The sequence below is a fragment of the Aotus nancymaae genome, unplaced genomic scaffold, assembly GCF_030222135.1.
Source record: "Aotus nancymaae isolate 86718 unplaced genomic scaffold, 86718_ANA_hifiasm-v0.15.2.pri h1tg000079l, whole genome shotgun sequence".
Lineage (NCBI taxonomy): Eukaryota > Metazoa > Chordata > Mammalia > Primates > Aotidae > Aotus > Aotus nancymaae.
In genome coordinates, this window is record NW_026988494.1 from 11,845,601 (window position 1) to 11,859,711 (window position 14,111).

At 34.4% G+C, this 14,111-nt stretch overlaps 1 protein-coding gene across 4 annotated transcripts in view; it reads right to left on the reverse strand.

Moving 5' to 3' along the window:
- Positions 1 to 14,111, reverse strand: part of DLC1 (DLC1 Rho GTPase activating protein) — a 422,870-nt gene that overhangs the window by 408,427 nt on the left and 332 nt on the right. For 3 of the 4 annotated variants that reach the window (XM_064368819.1, XM_021673878.2, XM_064368820.1), the window contains exon 1: positions 13,500 to 13,794. The exons of the other annotated variant lie outside the window; for it this stretch is intronic. The gene's annotated coding sequence lies outside the window, so the exon portion shown is untranslated. Of the gene's footprint in view, positions 1 to 13,499; positions 13,795 to 14,111 lie in introns of those variants that run through there. 4 annotated transcript variants of the gene reach the window in all.

Sequence of the window (14,111 nt, forward strand, 5' to 3'; positions counted from 1 at the left end):
AGCTTGCATGCTTTCTTGATTTACTTTTGTGAACACAACTTGTTAAATAAATCTATTCACTGTTTGGTTTGAATCACAGAAAAGGCCACCAGGGAACTGTTCATGCAAAACTTAAGCTATGGAGACAGCATGTGTAATGTATTAGTGTGTGAAAGAGCTAACACCGAACCCAAATGGCCAGTATGTATTTACTCCAGGGAGTGACTAAGGAACATGGAATAATCCAGTTTAGCGCATATCAACACACAATGCACGGATTAGAAAGCATAACACATACCATTTACAATGCCTTAGGACAGATACATCTATACATGCATCCTATTACTGCTACTACTAGCTAGCAAGCTGATCTTGTTGAAACTTAAGGGAAATTAAATAATTTACTAAAGTTATATATGTAGGAAGTGAGCCTAGATTCAGACTGGGTCCTGCTTGTAAGGTCTAGACTTAGATAGTCCACAAACTTCATTGTCTCCATGGAATTATGAGATTTTACCTTCATCCCTTCTTCTTACATATCTTTAGTATGTGTAAGCCCTAAATATTTTATGTAAGAATTCAAGTGAACGAAAAGGAAGATATGACTATAAGACAATTGGGACTATTCCTCAGAAACTTCTCATTCTATTTGGCTTCTAAGATGTTTAGTTTGTATATTTCTGTCAGAATTTGGCCATAAAATTTAAGTAAACAAGAAAATCATGCATAAGATAAGGTCAGAATATAAACACATTCCAGGTATCCAACCTTTTGCCTTGAATCCTTAAAGGAAACAAACAGTACCAGTGTAAACTCAACCTTATAAAAATGACTAACCCAAATTTTGCCCCACAATGAAACTATATTGTTGGACTGTAAACGAAAAATCCCATTCACAGAGCAGACACTTTTGAGTTTTTATTCCACACAAGAACTGTCAGCACAAACCATAGATTGAGTTATTGATTTTTGCTATAAACAAGATTAACTGCTGTGCTGATTTTGGATCTCTTTAGTCTACTGAAAAGGACCTTGACTCCCCAACAAAAATTTTGAGCTATACTGACTAAGCACATGCCTGAGAGGTAAATATTTCCACCCTATAAAAACTGGTGAAGAAATGTGCTAGAATTTTAGTATCCCAGCCTGACCAAATATCTTTTTGGATACTATTTTTTTCCCTCAAAAGTCTGTGGCCATCTTGAAAAATGGTCAGCCTTCACATTTTCCATGTTGAAGTTCACTTTGCACTCAAAAGAAAATATAAAGTTTCTGAATTCCATGCACAAGTCATTATAACGTGGGAGGCTACAGAAAGTGGAAAGAACGCATAGATGCAAGCCAGAAAATTTCTGCTTTCATGGGCAAATTTGGGATGTAATAGGGTTTTAGATGCTTTTCTCTCTTTATTTTTATCCAGTGTAGAAAGAGCAGACTCACTTAAGAAACGCCAAGTGGTATTACGATGTCACTCCTAAGCCACATTTACATTTTAAGTTGAGCCTGAATTCTGGTTTCATTTATTTTACTAAGAAGAAATACAGTTTTATCAGCTTTTGGGGAAAAAAGAATTACACAAAAAATTTGCCTTTAAGACTTGACAATGATATTCATTAACTTCTGTCACTCAACCTTGACAAGTAGGTAAGTATTTCTATCAGGTCAAAGGAAGATAGTTCAACAAGTTCTGAGACAATCTAACTGCAAAAAGAAATTGTAAATTAGATAAATCCAATAAAGCATTTACTCTTCTTGTCTTCATTTCTAATCTAGGTGCTTTGAACATTTCCAAATCATTTCTGTAAGTGTACACTTTTATTTTTAAGATATGTAATTTCTCAATTATCATTATAACCATCATTACATTTGGCATGCTCCTTCATTCCATATCACGTGGTCTGATAGTTTTTTTTTTTTTTATGAATGTCTGTAAGTTCTTCTATCCACAGTTTCTATTTAAATTTTATAAGATTTGTAGTTAAATCTGCCTCTGTGATTTAAAGACCAAACAGATTATTAATAAATAGGAGCATTAGAGTATTGTCAATTGCATCTGAGTTTACAGGTCTCATTTCCTAAATCATCTGAATTGATTATAATCTATCCTGTAAAAAACAGAAGTATTTGTAAAAGACTGACTTCCCCTATGAGCCTCCTTACTGGGCTGCCTTATTTAAAATTACATTTCAAAAAACTACTTATTTTTCAAATTTCTTTTACATTTCTTTTGTAATCTTATTCATGCAGTTTCATTCAGAATGAGCTCAGTTGCTGAGGATTTGGATGGAGGATCTGGAAAAGTGTAGGTCACTGCAGGGTGTTGATTTTATGAAGTGAATTTCCATGGGGATTTTTTACTTCTTAAATGCATGTGTTCAAGCACCATGACATTAACGTTACAAGAGACTGTATGTACTTCTAATGATGCAGTGATTCTGGAAAACACTTGTGAAATTTTCAAATTTGTGATATTAGTACAGAGAATGTTTAGGAACCAGTGATTTTGAATTAATTATATGGGTTAATTTTGTAACACTTACCATGCCTTAACATAAGCATTTTATAGCATACAATATACACATTAAAAATTAAACAAAATTACTGGGTACAATGACTCATGCCTGTAAGCCCAGCACTTTGAAAGGCTGAGGTGAGCAGATCACTTGACTCAGGAGTTCGAGACCAGCCTTGGCAACATAGGGAGATGCTGTTTCTACAAAAAAATGCAAACAGCCAGGAGTGGTAATATACACCTGTAGACCCAGCAACTTGGGAGGCTGAGGTGGGAGGATTTTTGAGCCCAGGAGGTCAAAGCTGCAGTGAACCATGATCGCACCACTGCACTCTTGCCTGGGTGACAGAGCAAGACCCTGTCTCAAAATAAATTAAACAAACAAACAAATAAAATGCTACCGTATTTAACAATGGAGACATTCTAGTTTGAGAATCACTGATCCATATGTGATATCAGAAGATTGTGCTCTATTTTGCACTTGCCTCTAAAATAAAAGACCACTTTATAATTTGACTTGCCAGTTGTTCTTAGAACAGAAGAGCTTGATAATAATGACTACTGCTGATTCTGTAGGCTGAGAGAGCAAGATGCAAATGAAGTGCCACTTGCTGAAATCAAGTGTGCAGTCTGTAGAACTGACAGTAGTTAGATCATAATCACTATTCATCAAGCATTTATTTAGTACCCAGTGAGTGGCAGAAACTGGGCTAAACACTAGGAATATAAACCTAAATAACGTATTCTACCTTTGCTACTGAAGCTTGCAATTTTGTGGGAGAAACTCCTATAGACAAGGATAATAAGTTCTATCATGGCCACAATATCACTGACAGGGGTACGAATACCAAGTAGGGGCTCATCAATTCCCTGCCCTGCCTTGCCCTGCTCTTGCCCTTGCCCTTGCCTTTTCTTTCCTTCCCATTGCTCTTTCCTTCCCTTCCCTTCTCCTTCTATTCCTTCCCCTCCTTTCCCTTTTTTTTCTCTCCCTCCCTCCCTTCCTTTCTTGGTGGTTCAGGGGATGGTGAATATGTCAGGTAGGGCTTCACAGAGGAGAACATGTCTGAATGAGGTAAATTTTCGGTGGTAAATTTTCTGCCTCCAGAACATTCAAGTCAAATGGTATTTGAAGTAGAGTTCCCTACTGGATGGAAGAAATCTTCCTTCCTTTCTTTCTTCAGATTTCTACTATTCTAGAATTACTTCTTTGGAAAAGATAGCAGAGGCAACAATAAACTCCAGAGAATTGCTTGTAACTTGAAAACTCACTGGTTACCTTGGAAGGGAACATTTATCAGAAGCATTTCAGAGAACATTAAGAGAAGAAATTTTTCAAAGAAAACAATTTTAGCATGTGTCCCAGAACAAAAGATTCAAATCTTCATATTGAAGGGAACTCATGAGGATGCAATGGTGCAAGGAAGAAAAATAGACCATGTAAAAAATATCATTGTGAATTTTCAGAACTTAGGAGATAAGCAAATTGTTCTAAATGTCATCAGAGGGAGAAAAAGAGAGATTATTTATTAGGAATTAGGAATCAATGGTATCAGAGTTCTCAAAAATAACAGTGCAGATAAGATGACAGGCAAATCTGATTTCAAAATTTGGATGGGAAATTGTATCTGCCTTAAAATTATATGAAGAGTCTTACTTTTTTTTAAACCTTTTCTCAAAAGCTACTGGAGAGATAGCTACCCTCAAATTAGAAAATAAGCACAGCAGGAAAGACGTGGCAAAAGGAAGCCAAGAATTCAGCACAAGTGAGCATGGAACAGAATTTTCAGGATGAAGTTGTGTACCAAGTCTAACGGTCAGTCATTTCACATAAACCCTAAACTTCTCTCCTGTGGATGTCTCTTAAAAGAGGGAAATAATAAATTTTATATATGACATATTGAGAGGATTTTTATAGTAAAGTCAAGCAATTTGGATGGAAGAATAATTAAGAGTCATAGAGAACACTAGAGAAATCAATTATTAACTCCAGGAAAAAAGGTTTGTAAGAAGGAAAATATAATTATAGCATACTCATTAAGCTGTGGCTAATCTTTTCATGTAGTCAAAATAATGCAAATAGTAAACATTAAACTAACCAAAACATAAGAAGCAATGATTTTCAGTGCATAGGATTCTGTGAGGGGTGAGTTTAGAGAGGGTATGGAAAATAATTTAAGGAAGATAGTCACTTTCTACAGCAGGAAGTTAACAGATAATGTCTAAAACAGAAAAAAAAAATCATAGTACAATCCTATTGTTTAGGAATACAGAATTCAGTATCAGAAGACATAACTAAAAATAAAGTGTTAAGATTTGGTGCACCATTTGCTAAGAAAGTCTTACCTCTGGATTTCAGAATTCATGTTAAAAATAATTTAAATTTTAAAATGTTCTAGAGCAGTAATTTTAAGATTGAGTTGATGCATAAACATGACTGCAGTTCTTCTACAATAGGTCTAGTGGGACCAAACCATTCTTTTTGCCCCTTCCCACTCACCACACCATCCCCTTGCAATCACACAGACACCAATCAATCTTATGTACATAGCAAAGAAAAGGTGCCAGTTTGGATATGTATCTTGTGTCACCAATGTCAGTGCAATTTCTATGAGCTTAGATCAGTTCTTTAGAGCGTCCTTTCCTTCCCCAAGTCTCCTGGGGGATTCCTGAAATTTATAACAGGTATTCCTAGGAATCATCTTAGCCATAGATTCATGAAATAACATATAAATAGCATTAAATTAGTAAATGCACATGGAATGGGGAATTCTCACTCAAATGCCCACTTTTCTTGAATGCCTCACTCACAGTACTTGGAAAGATGTCAGCTTTTGTATTAATCCCATCAAATGCAGATATCTCGTTTTGTCCTTTGAGAATACATGTGAGATACACACACACACATATTATATATACACATCATGTATGTATGCACATGTATGTATCACATGTGTTATATACATGTATATCACGTATGTACACACATATACATATATGCATGTGATATATATCACATATGCAAACACGTAAATATGTATATGTAAACATACACACATATAAATGAGTGAACACACTATTGACTTCTGGGTTGTGAGGTTGTGAGTGTGTGTGTATATGTATGTGTGTGTATACACATATATATCAATATAAATAAATGAAGGCATGATTGACTCCAGAATATTTTATTAATTATCCTGAATATTTAATGGAAGGGCAAATAAAGACATAATAGCACTGCCACTTTTCTTTTCTTTTCTTACTTTTTCCTTAGATGGCTAGAATTACTTCTGGTTTCCCTTAGAGTCTTTAATCCTGATTAGCCCTCTCATGTTAAATTTCTAGGTCACGTTCTCCTCCTACAACTGTTATGTATATATACATAGACACACACACACACACACATACACACACATTATATATATATGAACACATATACAAAATATCCATCACGTAGCATGTGCTTAGTTACTATGGGAAGGTAGAGAAAATGTAAGGGAAGTAATCTCATGTTAATTAACCATAAGTTATACTTCTAAAATGCTCTCTTGGCTTATGAACCAAGAAAAATACACCTGTACATTTGGCACATTTTGTTGCTATGTGGTAAGGGTAACTTTGGTAAGATGGATATGTTGGAAACCTGATCATCCTGTAGTGATATGAAATCTTACTGTATCTTAGCCGACTCTTGGGGACTCACATTTATACATCATATGTGCCCTTAAAACACTTACTGAATTGAATTGGGCAACTAGAACAGACAATCAACAACGTGGAAGCAGATGATCACAGGATCAGAGCTTAATATAGTTTTTCAACTCACGTCAGAGTAAATCTTCATTATAAAATACGTTTGTGGAAGGCAAAATGAAACCCATTTTCTTAATGATACTGTCAAATTACCTAGCAAACTAAATTGTGTACAATTGGGCATCTTCCCACTGCCACACAACTCAATGATAAATGAAGAGGAGTGTTCTTTATTCCCAAACTAAATTGACATAGGAGCAGCAAGAAAGCCCAGGGAAGATATTATGTTAATTCCTTTATGTTAATATACAAGCAAATAGCAAAAACCATAAGAGCACATTTTTAAAAAGCATCCCTATGAATCTAGTTCAGACAGCCAACTTTCAGTAAAAAGCATTTAGTGTTTTTCCTTTAAAATATTCGTGCTCTTTAATCCAAATTAGACAAGACTAGAACTAGACTGTGGGAGGTTAAACCTTTAATAACATGATGCAAGAATTTACCTTCATATGATTTCATGCAGATTCCCTTTCTTTAGTAGCAATATGTGTCTTAATTCCACACAAAATTATTATTCATCTACTTTTACATACTTTGTTTAATGCTGGAATTTACTTGTTGTACCTCATTAGATGTTAGTGGAAAACATGAATCCCTGTTAAAATTTTTATTGGTAAATGGCTTAATGGAGATTAAAATATTATGTGTGAGGTAGCTTCCTTCCATGTCTTTATGCTGTGTGGGAAGCATCAACAACTTTACTAAATTACAGAATAAGTCATCTATAATGAGCCAAATAAGGGGAATAAGTAGTATATCACTTTTTCCAAAAGACACATCCTACCTTCCATCAATTTTAGTCTTTATAAGAAAAATGAAGAAAAGGTACCCAGCTTAAAAATATTATTTTACTGTTAAACCATTTTTAGGTATGTCTGAGTTTTTACCGAACTTAAAACATGTTTTCTTATTCTTAGCTCTTGGTGATTCAGGCAAATTTGAAAATTAACTCTTTCAATCCACTAGAAGTCAGCTCATCAGAAAACAGCAGGGTGTTGCAAAATTGCAAGCTATTATTGCTCTATTTTTACATACAGGTAGCTGCTATTTAATGTCACTTCCAGAAGTGTCTAATTTTCTTGCAGGGAGGAGACCAGACACTGGCAGTGTTTGGCTTACTACCCACTTTATGGCTCAAGTCAGCCAGATTTGGAGATTCTCTTAACACCTTCTTAAGCAACTCAAATGTAATTTGAGGAAACTTGGAACATTTTCTGATATTTTCCTGATATCACTGAGATCTTTCTGGGGATGTTGGTTTCTGGGAGATCCTAGAATTAACACAGCCTCGAGGGACAATATTGCTTTATGGATGTAGTAATTTCTAGGTATCTATATTTTATTTGGATTTCCATGTTTTATTTTTTTTAAAGTATGCAGTCTTCTTAATAGTGGTGTTCAATCCTATGCAGAGTAATTTGGGCATTTACAAATACATTGTACCTTAGATTAATTCTGCAAATAAATTTGTTAATGAATAATTATTATTATTATTATTTTTTGCTGTAGTATCTCTCTTCTGTAGAATCTCTTACAATAAAAAAGTATTGCCTTTCCTCTGAACTTGTTTCACTTGAAATGTTTCATGTAACAGGAAATAGCTTAGGGTTAAATTTGATATTAAACGTGTGGCTGACCTTTTTATTATATATGGCAAAGCAGTATGATTGAAATGTGGTTTGCTTTATTATAAAAAGACATTTTTATTCAACAAGGAACACAGATTATAATGCTTTATCATCATCATGGTGAGATGTGGTTTTGCTTTAAGTGCTCTCTTTATTTTTAGCTTTGTTATCATTTCTAAGAACACTCCAACAGTAGACGCAGTCATCACTAAGTGTAAATAACAGATATGGCTACATCAACACAGGTGCTGAGATAGCAAGTTGACAGTAGGGAATTACATTTTTAGTCATTCCATAAGCACAATTTTCACTGAAATCAGGAACAAGAGGTCATTTGGAACTTAATTACTTCTGTTAGCTTGGTATTCTAGCTGGGGTCAATGTCTCTGCTATCAACTTCTGTCTTCCATACATTTCTATCATCTCATCTTAATATTGTCATCTACCTATAAATGTTTGAGCTTGTTTTTATCACCAAGTGTTTTTCTTAATACTTTTTAAGTGCATTAGAAACTTACAATGATAATGTTAATAGTTAAAAAAAAAAAAAAAACCCTTCCATTTAATAAGCATTTATTATGGGCCAAGTACTGCATTTGGTCTGTTACTTAGAAGCTATCTCCTTTAGTAGTAACACAAATATTGTATTAAATAGATACCATTATTCCTCTAATTTGATAGGGAAGAACTTTGGCAGGACTAAGTAATGAGCTCAATGTCAAATACATACTGGTGGGCAGGAATTCTCTCCCATTTTTGTGAGGTTGTCTGTTAAATAACTTTTTTTTCCGTGGTGATTAAGGTTTGTTACCTAAATTCTATGTACCTCAGTTTTCTCAGTTCTATAGTGGGAATAATGAAAAAAACTGTTGAGGGGAAAATGATGAGTTAATAATAATGAGATTTTACAATATATGTAGAACACTTAGTCCATGGCACATTTCCAACACTCACTAGATGTAAAATGACTTGATCATGATGATGATGATGGTGATGATGATGATGAGTCCTTTAGCTTTTGACTGATCTTAGCTGCAGAATCCATGGCTGAGTATGAGTTGAAACTCTCTCTTACACAGATGAGTTATTAGAACAAAATGTGAAACACAATTATTCTATATTACTATTTTTTTTAGTTGAAATTCTCTCTTGTCACCCAGTCTGGAGGGCAATGGTGCAATCTTGGCTCACTGCAAACTCTGCCTCCCAGGTTCAAGTGATCTCCTGCCTCAGCCTTCTGAGTAGCTGGGATTACAGGTGCCTGCTACCACACCCAGCTATTTTTTTCCTGTATTTTCAGTAGAGATGGGGTTTCACCATGTTGGACAGGCTGATCTTGAATTCCTGACCTCAGGTGATCTGACTACCTTGGCCTCCCATATTCTTTCTTGATTAATTGACCTACGCCTTTTCTTAAACAAAGATTTGTTGATTATACTGTATGCAGAACAGTTTGCACATAGCAAATCTCATCTGATGGTCAACGTGACCTGGTAATCCCATACTTTATTAATAAAAAGCAGGAACTCAAAGTAGTTATGGGGCAAGAATCAAATCACAGAGTGCTAAGTGGTAAAGATGAAATCAAAGCCAATTTTCTGACTTTGCCCATTATTTTTTTCAGCACACCACCCCATTTAAATTGTGGAAAATTCACTAGTGCTCTGTTTTCACTGGCCTCATGTAACTTTTAATTTCAAACTATTTCTGGATGCGTATGCTTCCTTCTGGTGCTTAATAAACTTGAAATGTCATCTAATGAGAGTGTTGTTAACCTCTGGCCTCAGGCTCTGATGATTCTTTCCAACCTCTTATTTTACTTCCCCTTTAAAAATTATTATTCTATTATTTCAGGATGTCTGGAAAATAAGAAAGAAGTCCAACTCCAACACATTACCATTCCTCAACCCTGGTTTTCCTTTCTTTTTTTCATTCGCTTTTCCCTCCATTCATTTCACAAATATTTATTGACAAATAAGTGTTGATAATTCCTGGCATGCTAGGCATTTTGCTAATTGCTGGGAATAAAAGAAACACTAATTGAATATCTAAACTTGCTGTTTGATCTTCCTACTTCTTTTCTATCTCTTTTCCATTAACAGGGCTGGTTTTCTCTTTGAATTATTTGAATTGCATTGCTAAAACACTTCGTTATTTCAAGCAAATACAGAAACAACCTTTTCACACATACAGTTGTCTTTTCAACCCATTTATCTCAATTAATGAGCAAGTTCATATGCATGCTGTTTACATTATCTTTCAGCTTTTTTTTTTGCATTTGAGTCCCTGTTTAATCTTTTAAAGTTCATTTATATACTCTATAATCCACTGAATCAAAATTAACAATCTTTTTAAACTAGGTCTCAAGATCCTAGTTTACTCACCATTATTCTGTTTAACTTCCTTAAAAATTAGTCCATTTATTTCTCAAAACTCTATAAACTATCAGTTTAAAGACAAAACAGAAACATGGAAGTAAACACTGTATTTCTCTATCACACCAAAGTCAATCAAGAGTCATGCTCTTCTGTAACTCTGTTTAGCCTATGTTGTTTATGCAAGGGGCTTATCTTTTGTGAGGGGAAAGCAGGCCCAGTATTCACACTACTTCCTTCAAATCTGTAAGTTTTCAGTGTTCCCTTGTCCTCTTCCAATTCTCATGTGCAATTCTTGACATGTCTATTTTGATAATAAAATCTCTGATATAAATCTCGGTCATTTGGAACTTTGCCGTACTGTAATAGTTTTAAAGAGTGATTCTCATTTTATAACACTGACATCACTCATTTTTCAAAAGGAAACAAATAAAAACAAAATACAAATTTCAAATGATCCATTTTAGACCTACTTTAAGCCTGTAAGACCTCAACCTCTATGAATAAGACTAAATCACCTCATAAGTATTTGTAGTGAGTTATACAGTATGGGTAGGTAGAGACAGAGACAGAAAAATTCTCTTTTTAAAATTATAATGTCCTTATGAAGAAGATGAAGTGATGTGCTTTTACTGGGCCTTCTAGGAATCATTCAGTCAGCTATTAGGGCCACACCTTTACTGTACTTATTTCTCATTCCAATAATATAGAGTGTGGTGACATTGAAAGGAAGTGTTGAATAGTGTATCTTTTAAGTGGTAATAACATCAGGAAACTCAATCTGGTTCACGAAAATGGAAAAAAAAGGATCATGACACATTCTAAAGAAATGGCAGCTACTAGAAATGGAATGTGTTACTTTTATGAGAAGGGGTATTGTCTGAGAAGGTATACTGCTTCAGCGCACACATCAACAAGTATCATGTATGAAGTATGATGCAGATGAAATATCCAATGCTCCCATGATATACTACATTGTTCAAATATTGATTTATATATTGTTAAAATTCTGCATTCTACAACTAAATGACTTTGTATACGGCTTCGAGTAGATATACAAATCAGTTAAGGGGTTGAAAACATGCTGGAGAAATGTAAACCTATTTTTTATATGTCCATTTAGGCTTTTTATATATTTATTGAAAAAAACCATGTACAACTGGAAATAAGATACAGCAACAATGATTTAGGCTAGATAGAAGAAAGGATGTTGGGAGAGGGGTGCTGTAAAATTGCCTCTGAAAGTCATTGGTCGGGAGAGTTTTATTATGATCATTTGAGTACAAGGATATAAATTAGACAAGCTCTTTTCTAGCCATATTTTTAGAGAAACACCAGATTAAAATTAATATAATTATTAGCATATGGATTGCTTTTCTTGGCATAAACATCAAATATAATAAAACAGTCATAAAGCAGGTGACTACTTTAAAGTGTTTATTGAAGGCATATTAATTTGATTTTTTTAAAGTTATGATTTTTTTTCCCATATAAGTAATACTGGTGACAGCTTTAAGCCTTTTTTTAAAAAAAAATAAGAAGAACTCTTATGGAATCTTCATTCATTGAAGTACGGAAAATAAAAGAAAAATAAAATAAGAGGAACTCCAATTTTCTGTCTAAAAAGCAGCCTTCTACTGGACATGTTTCTACCTCATTATGCATAATTATTATTGGAGAGCAGGGTGATGGGGTAAAAGATATCTGAATTATGAATCAGGGCACTGTGGTTCTGCTGTCATCTCTTCTACTAGCTAGAGGTGTGACCTTGGAGAGGTCACTTTTAAATCTCATTTCTCAGCTTCTTGTAGGCAACCTCAAGACAGTGTTAGAGGAGGCAATCTCTTATGTTCTTTCCTTCCCTGAAATTCCATTTGGAGATTTTAATTAAATCATGATTTAGATAAGTCAGTATTTTATCTTTCACATATATAAAAAGCAGATTCTTTTTCTCATATTTAAAAAGTTTTCACACAAGTTGTCACTGAATAGTTAAAATGTATCAATGTATGTTATTTTAGCATAAAATTTGATGATAGCTAATACAGCAGATAATCACCTTGTACTATATAAAAACTTAAAATGAAAATACTTGGTTTCTTAAGCTCCAACTGTCAAAATAGCTCTCCATCTTTCACTTAGTATTTTTTATGTTCATCTAATAGATTTGAAAATGTACATGAATATTTATTCTCTTTATGTACCATTTTATTTCTATAAAATAATTTTTATTATATTCAGAAATACAACAATATCTTATGCATTATAAGTCCATACTTCTTCAGTCATTACTAAACTTTTTCCTAATATATTATACATTTAAACATTAAGATTACCTTAAAGAGACTACAGTCAAGTGGAAATGTAATTTTACGATTACATAAAGTAAGGACACAAACAGTTTCCATATGACTGAGTGATTTCTGGCTGCCTTAAAAGAGTTATGAGTGTCAGTGTCATTGAGATTGACTTCAGTTATTCAAAATATTACACAAAATGTGACCTGAGCACTGAATCCAGGAAAATTAATATAAACTAAATTCAATTTTGACATTTAAATTTCCAAAACTCAGACTAAATACTAGTTAGGACAGAAATAATTCCTGAAATTTCATGTGTTTACTTTTTTTTTTTTTTTTAAATAATGAATCTTTTAAGCTGTACAGGAGAAGCTTGACATATGATTGAAACTGGTTTGGGGAAATAATAAGAAATTCAATTTTCGTAGTTTTAAATGATACACAAAATACTCTTTGGAGGACTGATTATTAAGCAAAAGTCACTGGGGTGCTTTCTACTCTCCCTGTTGGCAACGGAAGGTAGGGGAGGAATTCATTTACACCTCACACTAATGTGTGAGAAAATGTATTTGTTTCACGTTATGCCATGAAATAGGAAAACTGGTCTGATAGCGCAATTAATAAATAAGTTAAAAATAAAAAGGGATCAAAATAAAATCTTACTTTACGGAGGAAAAGAGTTAAATCTATATGGAGCCTATTTTAGAACTGACAGTTTGCTAAAACGATTTGACTCACAGTTTTCTACTTTCAAACATTTTCCACTTTTAATTTTATGGCTTTGCTCTAAAACCTAGGAAGTCACCAACTCAGTGCAAGATGCTAACATTTATCTCAATCTTTCTGCCTCTTCAAAGAACGCCTCAAAGCATAAAGATAGTCCATAGCGTCTTACCTAGACAACGAGGAGCTGAAACGCCAAGGCATGACACTGCTCAACACTCAGGCTAGGAAAGAAGTCCGTCCCCGTTAGTTTCTCCAAAATCTAAGTTCCCATTTCGTGGTTGAGATCATGGCTCTATTCTGAGCAGTTTCACGCAGTGTGTGATTCTAACAAAAACACCCTCTGCAGCTGGAGGGAGCCTTAGCTAAGGCAGGATCCTGTCAAGGCATTCCTAGTGACTTCTGTCTACTAAATTCAGACTGAGGTTTTGCAAAAGGGGCCTCTACAACCAGGCCCAGATTGCCTGGAAAGTATTTCCTGCCTCTGAGGAGTGTGCATGCAAGAAAGGCTGTAGGAAGAGGGGAGGAGGGGAGAGCCCAGCCGCCTGGGCGTTTTAGGAGTTCTGATTTTACACAGAACTCAAGTGAGTTTTGTCAAAGCTCTTGAGGTGATTAGCTGGAGAGTCATAAAGTCCTAGAGCTGTTTCTATCCCACACTGCTTATGAAAAGAAAGAAAGAAAGAAAGAAAACAGTTCTCTATCCATCCACAACCTTTCCACTATATTAAATGTATATGCACAGCTTAATCAAAATACCTTTGCTTGCTCTCATTTCAAAAGATTT